Below are 11,853 nucleotides of genomic sequence, written 5' to 3' on the forward strand. Positions count from 1 at the left end.
GGCGTGCTTGATAGAGTATCCTTCCTTTCCAGAAAGTACCGGATCATAGTGACCAGGAAGCCCTGCCACAACTACTCACAGTTGACGAATTTCGAAATCTTGTGTACCGAAATTTTCAGAATTTTCCGCAGCTTCCCCGAAGAACGTTTGCAAACATAATCGTCCCTTGGATACAGAAGATTCGTGGTTCTTAATTGAAACTCCCAAGCGTCCCGAACGCTTCAATTTACGACAAGGGACACCGAACAAATTCTAGTACGCAACGAACGCTCGAAACAAGCCTGTCTCCTTAGCGGTGTGATATTCCAATCGCAGATGAATCGTGTTACCTGAACAGGGGGCGATCGTTACCAGGGATCGATTGCAGGTAACCCGACGAATATCGCGAATCACAGAGGCACGTGGGCGCGCGCGCGTGTACACACACTGCTCGATTAAACGGAGGATACGCTCGAAGGAGGAGGTCTCGCAGTGTCGTTCATTAGTAACGAAGGAAGAAGTCAAAGTAAAGGGAGGAGAGGTCCGTAGCCGTGCAGTGGGCGCGCAGGTAATGGCCCTAATCCCGACGTAATTACTCCCGTAATTGCACAAATTCAATTTGTATGAAGCCCTCCCCCCTCGCTCCCGTGTAACCCATATATCTCGGCGTCGCGACTGCACACCTACCTGTTCGCGTCGTCTCCGAGCGGATTTCCAAATCATAGGTTCGCCCGGCGAGAGGAGGCTAATGGAAAAGAGGAAAAGAGAAGGCCGTCGGGCGCTGGATGGATGGAGACAGTGAAAAAGGGTAGTGGAGAGGACCCGGGGTGGGACGGGAGGGCCATTAATGGGCACGGAGAATGCGGTTTCAATTATTGTCGGCAAGGGGGCCGAGTAGCCGTTTCCATTCACGATACCGGGCTGCACGAGAATTATTCGTGTAGTTCATTGGTCGTGTGCTCGATTACATAACCCTCAATTTCCAACGGATGGTTTTAGCCTGGCCGGGGCTTCGATTATTACGGGAAAGGCTGCAGCTTAATTTCCGCGGACCTGCACCTGGGATCGTGCGGCTGGCAATCTTGCGGGCTGGTTCTTTGCATCGCTCGGGTAAGAACGAGAGGAGGAAGCTGCGCATTGTTCGCGTATCAATTTCGCGTACCGATGATTGCACGCTGCTGGGTTATCGGCACCGTGACGCTCGCTGCGCGTAGAGTAAACGATGGAACAATAAGGAGGAGAAACGTGACGTCGGGGGGGAAATATTGAACGAGCAGGGATTTTTTCCTGGCTGGCAGGCTTCCAGGAATGCCGTAACGAAGACTATCCAAGACCGACGATTTCCGGCGCTCCGTGGACTTTCACCCACTCCGGGACAAAATAATTGGCGGGTGGAAAAAATCCGGACAGGACGGACGGGGGTAAGGACGGCCTATTTATTAGCGGACTCGATTCGGAGGCAATCTATCAGCAGGTTAATCGTCCGTCGAACGTTCCGCCTGCTCCTGTCGCGGCGACGGCGACGCCGAGGAAACTTCGGCCGCGGGGGTCCACGGGACGAAGAAAAGTATTTCTCGTCGCTTCAGACAGCCTCTCGTGGCGGGCATAAAACTTTCGATTAAATCACGAGATTCTAATTCGAGCAGGTAGACGAAAGTTGCCGGCGCGAGAACGCCATTAAAACTCGCTCGTGCTCCGCGGTGACGTTTCAGACACGCGTGTACCCACGATTACGAGAACCAGAGAGGCGTATCTTCGGGAATGATGGATCTTCCGCAGCAGCTAGCCCGCCCGCTTCGCAAATAATGCACAATACGGGTTCAGTAATTAATGGCGACGATTAGCTTGCATAGATTCCGGCACGCCTGCTCGAATCCAGCGAAGAAGGGTCGGTGGGCCTTTACAATTCAAGTTTAAGTACAAAAGAGCGCGATTACGATTGCGGAGGCCCTTAAAGAATAGACCGGACGGTCCTCTCTGTACCCCTTGTCCCTTTGGTCAGCATCCCTTCAACGTGTCTCGCGAGGAGGACCACAGTGCGCGGGGACTTCGTTCAGGATTATTCATGAATCATGCCGGAGGAGGAAAGGCTGCTGGTGTAACCGGCATATTGAACGGCTGATAACGATTAATAACAATTTATCGCTGGCGAAACTGATCCATCTCATAATTAAAATAGAGGCATTGTGGGGATGAAATTGAATTGATGCGGGCTTCCCGTTTCAATTCCGGCTTTCCGGATATTACCGGCTTTAATAAATATCGACGCGACGATGTCGCGGTCGTGGGGGGGGGGGCGATTTTTTTTAAAAAAAAAACCGACGGCCGGACATGCTTTTATCAATATTTCACGATGTGACCCGTACGGGGGATTGAAACATTGTGGTGATGAATAACGTCCCGTTCCACGGCGAAATTAGGATATCAGTGGTATTCGACAAGCGTGTAATTCACTTAAATGCGTTCGCTGAAGAATACTAGGTATGCAGTTTGTTCTAAAAATATTCAGAAAATGTGGAGAATAATATACTCAAAAAAATCGACACTCAATGTATTGGAAATGTTTAACAACACACTTTCGAACATCTCTATAGAAGCATTATTGATCCCACTCTCAGGTTATCTTGCAAACACATCGAACGAAGCATTTGCTTTTACGATTGTTAACAAAGCGTTACTAATGGCGGTGAATTAAGCGATATTCGCGAGTACACATTGAACTTGACCTAGCACTATTTACCGCGTAATCCCGGGTGACGTTCCCGGACGCTGGTCGAAATTCGGGAACAGTCCCTGGCTTCGATCCAACAGCACATTGTTCGACCGATCGATCAGCGCCGCTGCGAGTAACCGAGCCACCAATTCGGAAAGTACAATCCCGGGAAGGCAGGGATCTATTCTTCACGGGCAAATGGGCATAGCGTTTACGAACGAAGTTCGAAATATCGCTCTGGCCCCCATTTCCTCCACGGTCTAGTCGTACTTGCAATTACGTGCTCGGCCTTTGCCCCATTCCAATCCATTAAGTCACGAAGGGGCGCGCGAATGCGGAGCGTCGCGCCGAGTCGCGCTTGCCTACCCGCCAGCGAGCATATGTCTCGAGCTTGTACCGAAAACTAGACATTGTCGACCGGCTGTGACGTATTGTGCGTAAAAGCGTGATTAATCGGCCCTGCTTGCGGGACGTCTCCAAGAGCTGAGCGATCGTGCTCCAAAGCGTTTCGCTCCGGCTGCGAACACAGTTTAAAGGACCACGTCGAGTCTGTAGTGATTTGTAACTAAGGAACATGCTTTTCGAAAATTCTCCCACAGATACATCAAACGATACTCCTTTTAATCTGAACATTAAATGGGTACGCCTTACAGAATGAACTTAAAGCTCCTAATTGTAATTGTAAGAAATGTGTTCTTCTATACTAATTAAAGAAACTCAGGGTCGAGGACTTGGAAATTGAATTTCTGATAGTACTAAGAGTATTTAATATTTTGTGATAAGGTGAATGTTCCAATTCTTGCTCATGTCCACATTTCTGCTAATTTCGAATTTTTCTTATAATTATATGCGTTACGTTTGTACTATAGTTTCAACAAAATAATTCTAAATTATTTGAACGTTTACGCGAGTGTTGCACGAGTTTGGGACTAATCAATGTGCAGCATATGTAACAAAAACTTTTAAAAGGCGAGACTCGTGATTTTTCGACTGTGTTTTAGCTGATTGTGCTAAGGCACAGCGTCACTATTGGTAGGTATTCGATAATTCGGCAGAACATAGCTTTTGCAGTAAAAGTTCTTATTTAATAAATAAAACAGGTACCGTATTGTGCTCTGGGTGTAGATTTTTTACTATTTTTAATTTTTTTAAGTAGAAAACAGGTGATTAGGTTTAGGGTCAAGTGAATCACCGTCGTGTCCGCATTTCTACTCACCAAAATTTTAGTAATATAACTTCACAATTCAATATATGCTGTAACCTCTATTTCTACTCGGTCATTTTAATTATGGTTTATCGTTATTTTATGCTTTACTGTTGTGTTATAAAACATCTATTTTTCATGAGCAGAAATACGGACATTTAAAGCTTTATATTTAATTACAAATTACTAATAGTTAAACATCTTGAAATATCTTTCTTAAATAGTTTTTGAATTGGTTGCTTTATTACTAAAGAATTAATCAATAACTCTTCAAATTTTGATCACAAACAATGTTTTACACCTTCTTTATGACGAGTTACCTCTTAAATGAACAGCAATTTGGACATTCATCTTATATAAAAAATAACAATAGACATTGGAACTGGTACTTTCAAACTCGTTTCAACGAAAGAGCTCTGTACGAAACGGTGACCAACCCTTGTCAGTAGCCATAAGGTATTCCAGCCGTATCGCAGCTGATCCGAACACTCTGTCACCTAACTTCGCTAATACACAATGGATTCGGGTAATGGAATAGCCGCTCGTGACGCGGGTTAGTGGTCATAAGAGCCAGCGAACATGTGCGCAATGCCAGCCGATTACCGCTCCCTGGATGAAGACTCATATGCGTAATCCTCGCGGATATACGTATAACAGATAGGAACAGAATCGAACGACGATTCCAGTGATCATCAATTACACAGTCGGTGCGGAGCTCTCCCTTCGCATAAGCCGTACGTCGGCCGTAATCGATGCAATATTAATAAACCGCGATTAGCATGTGCGAAAAATGGATCGCGGACCGATCGTACGGTGATTAATGATCCCGTACCGGCCGCGTACAACCTACCGTCCCCGTGCGTTCGTCGGCGCTTTCAGGAATCCTCTGAATCGCCGAATCGTAAAATTAATAAATGACTGTGATCGACGTGCACCGATACCGGTTACCGTTCATCGGATACCGGGCCCGCACTCGCGTGGCGCGTTTAATTTAGAACAGCGAATTAATATCTATCCACGGGTACCGTGTACGCTGTCTATCCCGGCGATCATTATTCCAGGGATAGTTGTTGCATGACTTCGTGCGCGCTGAACGATTCTGGTACTCGTTCGCAAATAATCATGTCATTAGTGATATATTAGATCCAGTCGAGCCGGTAATAAAGTTCGTTCAATGACGTCGTTCTCGGTACTCCGCGAGTGAATTTTGCATGCTCCTTGGATGTCTGAGTGCGCCAGTGTTAACGCTCCCCGGAATACCACGTGGGAATAACGTACGAGGGAAATAGAGGCGCAGAGGAGTGCCCGACAACGGGGGTCGATATGACGGATCCACGACAATCAATTACCGAGACGGACGGCAGAAAATTTCGGCAGATATGTGTCCTAATCCCGTGCTCGTGAACCGATGCAGTATTAATAACTGGCGATTAGCGTGTCCGCTAAAATATACGGCGCTATTATTCCGCCCATAGCGGGGATAAACAAGATTCCCCGGGTCCCTTTCTGCGCTCGGGGGTCGCGAATCTCCCCTGCGGGTACCCACTGGCTCGTGGCAGATGCGTAGGTGGGGCGACCAATATCTGGCACGCACACGTGCATCGTTTCGCTCGGTTCGCACAGTTCTAAGTAGAGATTACGAAGGACGATGACGGAAGAAAAGGAAGGCGAGCTGGGAGAGGGACCGACGGCACGAAAGGCTGTACCTGTAGCCTTGCCAGAGCGCCCGCGCCCCGATCCACGCTGTTCCCGGCGATTTTTTATCCCTGCCGGTTTGAGCACGTCCGTAATGATCGGGGCGAGCACCTACGGCGCATGCAGAATCGCCTTGACAGGCTGGAAATAAATTTCGTGCTGGCCCCTTTTTAGCCTGGGTTGGTAGACAGCTGAACGCTATTCACTCGCGATGCACTTCGAATTGATTTCTATTTCGACCTGCTTCGGAGGTCCGATAGAAAAACGAGAACCAGAGTCTCGGTATCCTCCGAGCAAGCTAATGTAATTGACTGGAATAATTATCGATCGATAAATATATCTGTTAGTTTGAAGGATTGCCAGGGCCTGCAACGACTCAAAGGGAAAGCAGGCTCGGTAAACTCTGGCTAGACGCCTGATGCAAGATAGAGCATCGATTTCTTCGACTTTTACCCTGGCGCCGATACTTCTCGCTCATTCCTGGGCTTTCTTTTGTGCGATCGACTAGGTCAACGGGAGATTGTCTCCGAGCAACTAAGCCTGCCGTGTGCTTCACGTCAGCCTGACACCGAGCCAGTGGACCGTGTGAAAGGCACCTATCTGTGGTCGCGTGTTTGGTGGCGGGATTGATTGTTCATTGCTGTCCGATCGCACGAATGCGATTCGCTTCTTTCCAGTGGGAGTATTCCGTAAATACTTTTCGCGACGCTGCTTCGGGGTATTCTTTATTTTCCGAGTGAAGATCTTATGACTTCGATCAGACGCCCACAATTGTCTCTTCGAGTCAATTTAATTGAGCATCCTGGAGGAAGGCTGCTCGCAACAGATCGTATTTCATACATTTTACGCGATTAATTATAGCGGGCTCGTTTCAGCCGGTCTAGCCGTGAAGAATGAAGCTTTCCAATCCCGCCTTGGAACGGTAATCTAAAGCGATACGCCAGTAGAAATCGTCGAAAAGTCATTCCGCTTTCGCTTCTTCCCTTCGGTCAAGCCGGGCTCGTTTATCATCGGTTTAAGCCGCGTACGTTTGCAGTAAATTGCACTCTACACTGCAGCGTCATGCCAGACGGTGATATAGCGTTTTCCCGCCTTGCTACCGCCAATCAATGCGCCGGAAATTGACCGTCTAACGGCCGCGTGGCGTGCGTGTACTTTCTTTGTGCCTCGTTTTTCCTAGTCAAACGCAAGGTGTTCGAGCGACGCTTTACAGGTGTCTATGGTCGAATATCTGTGTTTTCGTTCCACAATCGCGGCTGCAAACTTTAGGATATATATCACTTTAGATCCACCTGTAGTGTCTACAAGAACAATTCGCTCCTGCAGAAACTCGCGCGAGTACCTTCAAAAGAATCACCCCGGTTGAATCGACCTGAGATGTATCACGTTCACGCGAACACAGAGCCGCAGCAGAGCAACGTCTCCCGCGCGAGTCGCGAGATACCAGCAGCATTATTTCCATAACGCATTAAGCGATACGTCAAAATTACTCCACGAGCAACGTCAACGTCCTCAAAAGGTCCAACAGTCGCGTCGGACCGTCAGCAAACAAACGCCGTCTCGTTACCGCAGCCGCGTTATTCTCCCGACGCGTCAACAAACGGATCGCCACCGCTTGGTTCCGCCGTGCCGTAGCCAGGCTCGTCGATTCACTCTTCCGCGAGTCTCTCGTTCCTCGTCTCCCCACGTTTTAAAACAACTCCTGACGCGGCTCGCCTACGGGCAAAACGTAAAAAGAATCGAGTGCCCGACGTCAAAGAGAGGAGCGCTCTGTTTGAGATGAGCCTACCCTCGCCCGCGCGTAATATGCGTGCATGGCCAGCGACGACGTTCGATAAACGTATCGCGCGGAGTTATTTCATTTTCGACCGAGTCATGTGTAAAATATCAAATAAAACGCGCGTAGTGTTTATTTAAGTGGCCGCCCGTGGCCACGGCCCAGGGTGGCGGTCGCCGCGGGATGGGCTGGATTTTCGACGCTAGGGGAGAAAACGTTAATATCGCGCGCTGCCCGCTTTCCAGCGAGTTGCCGGCTTCACAAAGTGAGCGAGTGTTGACACTAGCCGCTCATTCCACCCCCCACCCCCACCCGGTTTGATCCACCCCTCCAAACCTTCAGCCCGCCACCCTTTGCCAGTCTGTATCCTCCGCCTTCCCGTGCAACCCTAACGCCGACCCAAACCACCCCCGCCAACGCCAGCCACCACATTCGACTCTTCATCTTCTCTCGCTCTTTCCTTCCCGTCAACCCGCCGTCCCTCTCCGATTCCTTGCTTCTTTTTTTTGTTCCTCCTTTCTGGCTCGAGCTCGCAGCCAGCGCCGCCCGGCCGGGTATAATTACTTTCGCACTCTATTTTTTTCGAGGGCCAACTGCGAAGCCTCGCACGAAACTGACCGCGTAACGATCAATCGTTTCTGCGCGAGCGGCCCAAGCGTTGCGTATTACACGACCAGGCAGGCTTCTTTCGTTTTTCTTTCCCGCGAACGAGGGTGTGGTTTCGATGCCGGCCAGTCGACAGCTTTTGCACACCGTGGAATCGGGCTCGGCAGGCCTCGTTAGAGGAGTGGGTGTCCCCTGTTCTGAATTTTCTTTTTCGTTCGTTGCAATATGCGAGTCCGTTATGGGATATCGATTACCACTAGTGTTTTTCATTTTCTACTGAACCTACTCTTACTTGTTGTACTGTCTTGGTTCCTTGCATCGCTTTTATTATCATTTCATTATCTGTCGACACAGATATTGTTACTATAACAGACATTAAACGTAGAGCGTCGGTCGCTCTTGAAGGTGTCGCCTTTCAAGTTAATGAAAAGGCCGACGTATTGTGTTTTTGTTGTTGATTACTCGCAAAATGAAATTGCTTCCACTGCATGTGAAGTATAAGAAAATAAATTTGCATGGAAATAGATGAAGATTTACAAGAATTATTAACAAAAAAATAACAATTTTTGTATGTATTATTTAAACAAATGGACTTTTTGAAAATCTGGTGAGTCAGTCATATTTCGCATTCAAAGACACAAAATTCGTCCATTGACACTATTCCCCTATCTCTAATAGTTCTCGAGATATTCCACAAAAATGATTTTTCAACCCTAACTTTGAACGCAGCTTTCACCCTCCCAAATATGAAAACGGGGGAAAATAAAAAAACACGTACTTCTTATTTTTCGGTCCTCTATAACATATCCAAAAATCAAAATGATCGGAGGGGGACAGCTAAAAATACTCTCCTTGTAAGTATATGTTGAGTCACGCTGGTTCAATATGCACCAGAGGTGGATCCTCTATCTGTGTTGTCTAGTTCATAAGACACTTTCCGGCTATCCTCTTCCTTACCTCTACTGTCTTCTTCCTACCAATCTGTCATTCCACTCCGCTGCTGCACTTTCCACACGTTTCCAGTCAGCAGGTATTGTATATTCCCTCTCACCACACCGCCAAATTTCAAGCCTCCTTCTCCTATTACCTCTGTGTCATTTTATAACTCCCTTCCGGCGAACGTCCGTTCCATTCAATCCGCCTCCTCCTTCAAATGTGTTGCTACAACCTTCATCCTTCACCAATATCGTTCGCCTTAGCATCAGTCTACACTCCGGTTTTAACACTATTCCTACCACGACCGGTCGAATGACCGTTTTCAAAATTTCGATTAGAATTTCCTATATATAACGTAATTGAATCGCCTTTAAACTTCACGACTTTCCCTCAAATATACGTACGTACATGATATACTTCTGAATAAAAGAAACTATATTTTTATACTGTCAAATTGGCTATTATCTTTATTCTATATTAAAAAATATAAGTTGCGTTAAAGATCGGTCATTTGACCGGTCGCGGTAGAGATAGGTATACGCGAAGTATCGCTAGGAATAGTGATAAAAGTCGCGTATTCGCTGGACCTCGCCCTTTGCACCTGTATCGTGCCTGTACAATCTAATATGTACGTAAAAAGTGCAATAATGCCGTAATAATAATAATACTGCCACATTGATAATCTTTGCGATGATATCGTCAGGTTATCTGTAACGCATCGATAATCCATATCAAGCCCATCGCCGTTGCGACTTTAAAGAGGCGGCGTTGATGAAATGTCTCCCCGTTTAGAGCCGGAGCCGTTTGAGGTTCCAGAACGGTAGCATCCAATTACCAAGTCGTAATTTCATTCGCTTTGCGCGGTTCGAAGGCAGGAAACACAACCCAATGAAATCTCCTTTCGCGAAATCTACCGTAAATATAAATTTCCCTTTAAAGTCCCCGCGAAATGAAGTGGCAAGCGCGCGCGCAGAAAAATTGAAAAATATATCAAAGCGTCGGTCCGTGAGCTGAAGCATAAATTTCCCGTAGGTATTTGCATAGGTAGAGGCTTGCGGGAGAGCGCGGTCGCGCGCGCGTTTCCCGTAGGTGCGCGGCGGGGGCGAGCCGCGGCGGGGTCGGCCGACACGGTCAAAGAAGACGAAATTAAATTAATATAATCTCTACCGGCAGCAGCCGCGCATTCGCCGCGGCAGAGGCAACAAATTATAATGCCATAATTGAAAATGTTCTGTACTCCGTGCGAGCCCGGCCCGGCGTGGCACGAAAATTTCAATTTCCCGGTCCTCGTAAATCTGAGGTGAAGTAATTATTGTATTCCGCCGACGCTTTCTTAGACCATTCACACCACCCGAACGCCCCACCCACCCCCTTTCTCGTCCGCCCGCGGAGGAAAGCATTCTGCGCGTCAGCTCGACGACCATGGGCGTAACTAGCGCGCAGCTCTTTCCGACCAACCCTTCCGCTCGGTTAATAGTAACAATGACGATGCATCTTTTGCCACACACTTGCGGGCTACGCAACGGTGAGCAGTGGAAAATACGGATAATTGAGATTAGTGGTGGCGTAATGGGCTGGGGCGGTCATTGTGTTTGACCCTGAACAACCGGGGGTAAACTAATATAACCGAGCGATGCAAGAATAGGAATAAAAGCGTTTTTCTTTTTAACGAAATTCCTTGCTCTTTTAATTCTTTAGCTGCAGAGAAATTAGGTAGAGCATGTTGGAACCAAGAGAACAGATGCTGTAAAGGTAGGTACGTACCTACGTAGCAGGTAGCAGCGTGTGTGAATGAACCGTGAAACTTGGCTGTAAGGTGGATATGCATAACATATCCTACCTCTTGAGAGTTGAAGAATTACTCTGTAATTGGAGTCTGAATAGAGTAATTCTCAGGGGTATCCGAAGCTAGCCGTGAAGAGATGAGGGCACGAGTCTTTGTTTAGCTATTAAGAAACGTCGAGACGGGGACTATTCCATTATTGACGAATGAAGAGAAATGCTACCCAAGGTTTAAAACGACATTCGACCGATCATTGGCAACAGCGTTGGATTTTACTTGATCTCTCCCGAGGGGCTGAACGATCATCGCGATCGACGATTCCCAGCGCGACGCGTTCAGTTTTAGCAATTACCTTTGTCCCAGCTCGCACCACGCTCTGAAGGGTGCGTTCTCCCGCATTCGATCGAAATTCCCCGCGTATCGAGAATTAAGCGCATCCCTTTTGCCACGAGCCTCTCGACACCGACTCATTCGTCCCGACATTGAAGTCTTTCCGCGCGACACCTCCGCCCTCGCTCGCGTTTACCGTCTCGCCGGGATGGTCGTTTGTTAGTCGCAGACAGCTTTCACGCAGCCCGTCGCGTTTAATTTCATAATGAGTTTTAACGATACCTCGGCTGCCATTGACGCGTCGCGCGAACCGACCCGTGACTTCTTTCGCTTATGTACCACGTCGACGCGCGACCAGCTGAAAGAGGTACGGAAAAGGGGAGGAGGAAACGCGAGTACAGAGAGCAGGATTAAAAGGATACGTAGCAGAAAAAAAGATGACGGAAGAGGGGAACAGAGGGTGACGTCGGAAAAAATCGAAGGAACAACAGCGACGGAAATAAAGAGATATTCCATAACTGCCGCAGACTGAAACCGCTTGTTTCGTCTGGCCAGTCGGGGGACTCTTCTCGTCGCTCTCGCTGGATCTCGCGCAACACCGGTCCGGTTGATCAACAACTGGCTCAAGAAGGAGCGCGCAGCCTGGTATTACGCCAATGAATTCTCTCTCCTTTCGGGAGTACAACTCTGTTCAAAGTTTGCAGCGGCGCCCCCTTCGCCTCGCTACCCCTCCCGCCGATTAAGCAAATTAAATTTCTCCGAGCAATGGCAACGAAGAAATCACGGTCCGCGCCTTCGTCCCTGCGCGTTTTAACGTCGTTAAGCACTGG

The sequence above is a fragment of the Andrena cerasifolii genome, chromosome 1 (assembly GCF_050908995.1).
Source record: "Andrena cerasifolii isolate SP2316 chromosome 1, iyAndCera1_principal, whole genome shotgun sequence".
Classification (NCBI taxonomy): Eukaryota; Metazoa; Arthropoda; class Insecta; order Hymenoptera; family Andrenidae; genus Andrena; species Andrena cerasifolii.